The sequence below is a fragment of the Salmo salar genome, unplaced genomic scaffold (assembly GCF_965601325.2).
Source record: "Salmo salar unplaced genomic scaffold, fSalSal1 ptg000152l, whole genome shotgun sequence".
Lineage (NCBI taxonomy): Eukaryota > Metazoa > Chordata > Actinopteri > Salmoniformes > Salmonidae > Salmo > Salmo salar.
The window spans coordinates 150,943-156,942 of record NW_027675323.1 but is presented as its reverse complement, the minus strand read 5'-3'; the positions used below and the strand labels follow the sequence as shown (position 1 = coordinate 156,942).

Sequence of the window (6,000 nt, the reverse complement as noted above, 5' to 3'; positions counted from 1 at the left end):
AACCATTTGATGCAATACAAGTATAATATCATAATCTTGCAATTTTGCTCTCACAGTGTCCACTGAAAGTTGACTAGTAACAACAACTGGGACATAAAAGACACCCACCATGAGACCCACTAAATCTGCCCAAGAAGAGACAAACAAAAGAAAAACCCACACCAAACTTAAAGACAGGAAGCAAACCAAAAAGGTGGAGCAACTAAAGGTGTTGACTCTCCACATGTATCAAGACAACTGGAGCACTGGGCCAGACACTCTTAAATAGAACCTGGACCAGCTCAGGTGAAACACCTTCCCACTAACGAGATGGACAAGCCAGCACAGGTGTAACACATACTGACTAACCAGGCGACACCAATCAGTGCACCCAAGACACATTTCAGTTGAATGCATTCAGTTGTACAATCAATCAATTCAGATCAAATTTATTTATATAGCCCTTCTTACATCAGCTGATATCTCAAAGTGCTGTACAGAAACCCAGCCTAAAACCCCAAACAACAAACAATGCAGGTGTAGATGCACGGTGCCGAGGAAAAACTCCCTAGAAAGGCCAAAACCTAGGAAGAAACCTAGAGAGGAACCAGGCTATGAGGGGTGGCCAGTCCTCTTCTGGCTGTGCAGGGTGGATATTATAACAGAACATGGCCAAGATGTTTAAATGTTCATAGATGACCAGCAGGGTCAAATAATAATAATCACAGTGGTTGTCGAGGGTGCAACAAGTACCTCAGGAGTAAATGTCAATTGGCTTTTCATAGCCAATCATTCAGAGTATCTCTACAACTTCCATTTCACATTATAATCAACCACAATGCTTCACCTTCACCAATATAAACATGGTGTCTACTGGCTGTCAACAATTAAACACAAGAAAAAACACGTATTTCTAAATAATAATATACAATAGGATTATTTGTTTCTCCTTTTTCTTTCTATAGAATCCTAAAACTCACTAGCTTCTAGAACTCTCCTCTTTCTAGATCCCACTAGCTTCTAGAACTCTCCTCTTCCTAAAACTCACTAGATTCTAGAACTCTCCTCTTCCTAAAACTCACTAGCTTCTAGAACACTCGTCTTCCTAAAACTCACTAGATTCTAGAACTCTCCTCTTCCTAAAACTCACTAGCTTCTAGAACTCTCGTCTCCTTGGAACGAGCCCAAACAAAACTCATCTCCAATACGGAAAAACGTGCAGTCAAAATAAATTCTGATCCATGGCAACGCACTGCCTAAACACAAAACACAAATCTTATATCCATTTGGGGGGAAATCAGGTTGAACCTGCTCCTGAAACTAGCACAACTAAAAAAACACATGGAAACGGAGATATCTTTTTCCTCACTGGTTAGAGGACAACCTGCAGAAGACAGTCAGCTACATTTTGGAGTGATGCATTTAAATGTAGGGGTCACTAAACAAAGGAACACAACACTTATTTGTCATCACTCATCGATATCATGTTGAAATCAATTGTGCGAGAGGAGGGAGATGAAGTTGCACGTCCTGTAAAAACTAACAGCTCCAAAACCACACGGAATCTGGGAATAATGTGTACATCCCTGGTTAGAGGACAATTTGTAGAAAACAGCTATCTACATTTTGATTCAAGTGGGTCACCAATGCTGTAAATGTAACACAGCTCTTTTTTTGTTAGTCACTTTTTGTTAAATCTCATAAATAGTAATCCTCCAATTCAGAGCCTGGATTTTCCCCCTGAGGCTAATATCCATATCATGCTGAAATCAATAGAACAGGGTTCTACATTGTGACATCATTAAAATATATTGATATCATTTAACAACTCCTTCATGTATTTTCTGATATTTGATCAGAGGTCTTTTATCAGATCATCTCTGGTCACAGCTATAAGGCTGTGTGTGTTCTCTTGTGTACTGTCAGCTCTCCAGATCGACCAAAACTCTTCCCACAATGATTACAGCTAAAAGGTTTCTCTCCTGTGTGTATTCTCTGGTGCACTGTCAGCTCTCCAGATCGACCATAACTCTTCCCACACTGATCACAGCTAAAAGATTTCTCTCCTGTGTGTGTTCTCTGGTGTAAAGTCAGAGAGCCAGACTTACTAAAACTCTTCCCACATTGATCACAGCTATAAGGTTTCTCTCCTGTGTGTATTCTCTGGTGCACTGTCAGCTCTCCAGATCGACCATAACTCTTCCCACACTGATCACAGCTATAAGGTTTCTCTCCTGTGTGTATTCTCTGGTGTAGAGTCAGCGTGCTAGATGCAGCAAAACTCTTCCCACATTGACCACAGCTATAAGGTTTCTCTCCTGTGTGTGTTCTCTGGTGTAAAGTCAGAGAGCCAGACATACTAAAACCCTTCCCACATTGATCACAGCTATAAGGTTTCTCTCCTGTGTGTGTTCTCTGGTGTGATATCAGGCTGGTTGACTGAGTAAACCTCTTCCCACATTGACCACAGCTATAAGATTTCTCTCCTGTGTGGGTTCTCTGGTGTAAAGTCAGAGAGCCAGACTTACTAAAACTCTTCCCACATTGATCACAGCTATAAGGTTTCTCTCCTGTGTGTGTTCTCTGGTGCACTGTCAGATCTCCAGATCGACCAAAACGCTTCCCACACTGATCACAGCTATAAGGTTTCTCTCCTGTGTGCGTTCTCTGGTGTCGAGTCAGAGAGCCAGACTTACTAAAACTCTTCCCACATTGATCACAGATATAAGATTTCTCTCCTGTGTGTGTTCTCTGGTGTAATGTCAGCTGGCCAGATTGAACAAAACTCTTCCCACATTGACCACAGCTATAAGATGTCTCTCCTGTGTGGATTCTCTGATGAATTTTAATGCCTGATGAGGTGCATCTCTTCCCACAGTCAGAGCAGCAGTGAGTTCTCTTCCCTGTGGATCTCTGCAGGTGTTTCTTGAGGTGTTCTGATCTGGAGAGACTCTTCTCTGCCTCTTCAGCATCATGAGGTTGTTGAGGCTCCCCAGAGGATCCACGATAGTTAAGTATCTCTCCTGTGTGAACAACAAAGTCAGACAGATGATTAAAGGCCCACAACAGCGGTAATCCACTGTAAAAGGTGATGCCAACAGCGTAGCCATGATGTTATACAACAATTGACGTCTGTAATGAATGTTAAAATTATTTAACAATTGTCTTAAAATGAGCAAGAACATTCATATTTTGTCTTGTTTTCACATTAGTAGTAACATCTAAGATGGTAGGCTAGAAATAAGTTATTCATGTTGTTGAACCTCTAAGCAGTGTGCCAGACGACTTTTGGTCTCCAATATAGGCCCCTTTCTGTGTTTCCTAAAATTGCGGCACGAGGGCGATGCACATGCAATTTGGTTGTAGAAACTCCTCCCTGCTAATGAGGAAACCGATAGTTATGGATGTAGTGTATCTGCTAATGAGGAAACCGATAGTTATGGATGTAGTATATCTGCCTGGAGCAAAAATGGTGAGCAAAGATTTTAGTTTTTCACAATGTATTCTGAATGTGAACGGGGAAAAACTCAGGGAAGTAACTTCCATTTCCAGGTTGCTTATGAGTGCATTTCACGCTACTTTGGATTATAATTGTAAAGCTCGCTTGAATGTCCTGCTTAATATAATGTTTGCTACAGTATTAAGAACCGAGTTAATGACCGTATCCATTTGGGTGTTGTCAATAAAGTTATGATTTTTTAAATGTATTTTTAATTACATTTAGTTTTTCACCTTTATTTAAGCAGGTAGGCCAGTTGAGAACAAGTTCTCATTTACAACTGCGACCTGGCCAAGATAAAGCAAAGCAGTGCGACACAAACAACACAGAGTTACACATGGAATAAACAAACACACAGTCAATAACACAATAGAAAAATCTATATACAGTGTGTGCAAATGGAGTATGGAGGTAAGGCAATAAATAGGCCATAGTAGCGAAGTAATTACAATTTAACAAATGAACACTGGAGTGATAGATGTGCAGATGATGATGTGCAAGTAGAAATACTGGGGTGCAAAAGAGCAAAAAAACGTAAATAAAAACATGGGGATGAGGTAGGCAGTTGGATGGGCTATTTACAGATGGGCTGTGTACAGCTGCAGCGATCGGTTAGCTGCTCAGATAGCTGATGCTTAAAGTTAGTGAGGAAGATATATGTCTCCAACTTCAGCGATTTTTGCAATTCGTTCAAGTCATTGGCAGCAGAGAACTGGAAAGAAATGTGTCCAAAGTAGGTGTTGGCTTTGGTGATGACCAGTGAGATATACCTCTTTGAGTGCGTGCTATGGGTGGGTGTTGCTATGGTGACCTGTGAGCTGAGTGAATGCGGCCTAGCAAAGACCTATAGATGACCTGGAGCCAGTGGGTTTGGCGACGAATATGTAGAGAAGGCCAGCCAACGAGAGCATACAGGTCGCAGTGGTGGGTGGTATATGGGGATTTGGTGACAAAACGGATGGCACTGTGATAGACTGCCTCCAGTTTGCTGAGTAGAGTGTTGGAGGCTATTTTGAAAATGACATCGCCGAAGTCAAGGATCGGCAGGAAAGTCAGTTTAACGAGGGTATGTTTGGCAGCGTGAGTGAAGGAGGCTTTGTTGCGAAATATGAAGCTGATTCTAGATTTCATTTTGGATTGGAAATGCTTAACTTCATCGGGGTAGGGGGCAGTATTTTCACGTCCGGATGAAAAGCGTGCCCAGAGTAAACTGCCTGCTACTCAGGCCCAAAAGCTAGAATATGCATATAATTAGTAGATTTGGATAGAAAACACTGAAGTGTCTAAAACGGTTTGAATAATGTCTGTGAGTATAACAGAACTCATATGGCAGGCAAACCTTAGAAAAATCCAACCAGGAAGTGTGGAAATCTGAGGTTTGTAGTTTTTCAAGTGATTGCCTATCTAACACACAATATACATCCAATATACAGTGTCTATGGGGTCATATTGCACTTCCTAAGGCTTCCACTAGATGTCAACAGTCTTTAGAATGTTGTTTCAGGCTTCTACTGTGAATGGGGAGAGAATAAGAGCTGATTGAGTCAGGTGTCTGGCCGTCAGCCATTATTTTAGTTACGCACGCAGCCATGAGCACAAGCTCAGTTCTCTTTCCTTTATGAAGACAAAGGAATTATCCGGTTGGAATATTTTTGAAGATTTATGATAAAAACATCCTAAAGATTGATTCTACACATCGTTTGACGTGTTTCTACAAACTGTAATATAACTTTTTTGACTTTTCGTCTGGACTTTAGTGCGTGCGCCTTCTGCATTTGGAATAGTGAACCTAACACGCGAACAAAATGGAGGTATTTGGACATAAACATGAACTTTATCGAACAAAACGTACATGTATTGTGGAACTGGCATTCCTGGGAGTGCATTCCGATGAAAATCATCAAAGGTAAGTGAATATTTATAATGGTATTTCTGACTTCTGTTGACTCCACAACATGGCGGGTATCTGTATGGCTTGTTTTGGTGTCTGAGCGTTTTTGTGACGCCTCTCATTGCTTGGAAAATGGCTGTGTGGTTTTTCTTGTCTAGGTGGTGTCCTAACATAATCTTTCGCCGTAAAGTGTTTTTGAAATCGGACACTGTGGTTGGATTAATGAGAAGTGTACCTTTACAATGGTGTATAATACTTGTATGTGTGAGAAATTTGAATTATGAGATTTTTGTTGTTTTGAATTTGGCGCCCTGCTATTTCAATGGCTGTTGGCGAGGTGTGACGGTAGCGTCCCACCTACCCCAGAGAGGTTTTAACATGCCGGTACATACTGCTGTAATAACATGCAAGCAAATTGTCAGCCAAAATATCGTGTAAGGTAACTTACTTGAAAAGAAATGTCTTTATTACATTGCTTAACATGTTCTTAACATTTGTCATAATTAGTTAAAGCAATGAATTTGTATCGGCTCTCGTTGGACTTCGGCTGCATATTTTCCGCCATTTTCTTCAAATCTGAAAATGATGTGAAGCTACGTCCATTTCCTGAAGAATTGCATTATGGGCCCTA

At 41.0% G+C, this 6,000-nt stretch overlaps 1 pseudogene; it reads right to left on the bottom strand.

Annotated features, from left to right (window-relative positions):
* Nucleotides 1-1,869: 1,869 nt before the first annotated feature.
* LOC145866963 (uncharacterized) overlaps nt 1,870-6,000 on the bottom strand; it is a 36,187-nt pseudogene continuing 32,056 nt past the window's right edge.